The 1,576-nt window shown below is 33.7% G+C and overlaps 1 non-coding gene across 1 annotated transcript; it reads left to right on the forward strand.

Moving 5' to 3' along the window:
• The first annotated feature begins 554 nt into the window (after positions 1-554).
• On the forward strand, positions 555-627 carry TRNAT-AGU (transfer RNA threonine (anticodon AGU)). The gene has a single exon. It is a non-coding gene; the product is annotated as a tRNA-Thr (tRNA).
• Positions 628-1,576: the final 949 nt, after the last annotated feature.

Consider the following 1,576-nt stretch of genomic DNA (forward strand, 5'->3'; position numbering starts at 1 on the left):
TAGCCACCAGGCCACCGGGTGACACCTAAACGGTGTCACCCGGGGCAGCCCGCCCCCCCCCCCTTACGACGCCTCTAAGTAAGTTTATTCAGGTATACACAAATACAGTTACATAGAATTATCATACATAGCAGCATATGTGTAGAGAACCTAGGATAACCCAAAAAAGTCAGACAGAGTGACTTATTTCCACTGGGGTCCTTTGCCTCTGACCCCGAATAAACTTACTTTTGTGTATCCACATAGTGGTTGTGCTACCGTCCACAGGATGGATATGGGGTGTACAATGAACTATCCACTTCGGTGGCAAAAATCTAAATCTAATTAATTTATTCCCTGAATAAAGCTCATTTTGCTTTTAAAAATTTTTGTGTAATAGGCTGAACTTATTTTCATGTTCAGTACTTGTTAATTACGTACAGTACAGGGGTTCAGCCTCTGTAATCATCTTGACTACCACAACAGGATAAGTATTGGATAAATAATAAAACTACAAAAATAATATAAAAGGATAAAAATTAAAAATTTCCAAGTCCCTTTTCTAATGGAATCTGGCCTCCATAGCTCAGTGGCTAGAGCGCTGGTCTAGTAAACCAGAGGCCGGGAGTTCGATCCTCCCTGGAGGCACGTGGTGTGTGTTTTAAAGAGTTTGATTTATATTTTATCATGTTAATGTGTTCTTTAAGTGTTAACTTGTAAGCCATAAAGCAACTTAAATGCGTTGTTACAAACAAAAAAAAAGTCGGTGAAAGAGTTCTATAAGACTATTTGCAGATTAGTAACCCCAGTTTAAAAATTTTCTACTATGAGATTCATATAAATTTACTACATGTACATGTACACCAGCCGAGAATATTTTAATACCTAAAATAGGGATTAAAGTAAATTTAAACGTAGGTACAAATACATACGATAAAATACCATCCTCTCAATACTACAGAATACCAACAATAAATAAATCACAAATTTTGCTATACTAGTGAAATTTGTCCATACCACTATGTTTATTTAGGTACAATTTGTCTATACCACTGTGTTTATTTAGGTACAATTTGTCCATACCATTGTGTTTATTTAGGTACAAATATTCCATACCACTATTTAGGTACAATTTGTCCATACCACTGTTTATTTAGGTACAATTTGTACATACCACTATGTTTATTTAGGTACATTAGTACATACCACTGTTTATTTAGGTACAATTTGTACGTACTACTATGTTTATTTAGGTACATTTTGTACATACCACTATATTTAGGTACAATTTGTACATACCACTATGTTTAGGTACAATTTGTACATACCACTATGTTTATTTAGGTACAATTTGTACATCCCACTGTTTATTTAGGTACAATTTGTACATACCACTGTTTATTTAGGTACAATTTGTACATACCACTATGTTTATTTAGGTACAATTTGTACATACCACTATATTTATTTAGGTACAATTTGTACATCCCACTGTTTATTTAGGTACAATTTGTACATACCACTATGTTTATTTAGGTACAATTTGTACGTACCACTATGTTTATTTAGGTACATTTTGTACATACCATTATATTTA

Source organism: Cherax quadricarinatus, chromosome 37 (assembly GCF_038502225.1).
Source record: "Cherax quadricarinatus isolate ZL_2023a chromosome 37, ASM3850222v1, whole genome shotgun sequence".
In the NCBI taxonomy this organism is placed as follows: domain Eukaryota; kingdom Metazoa; phylum Arthropoda; class Malacostraca; order Decapoda; family Parastacidae; genus Cherax; species Cherax quadricarinatus.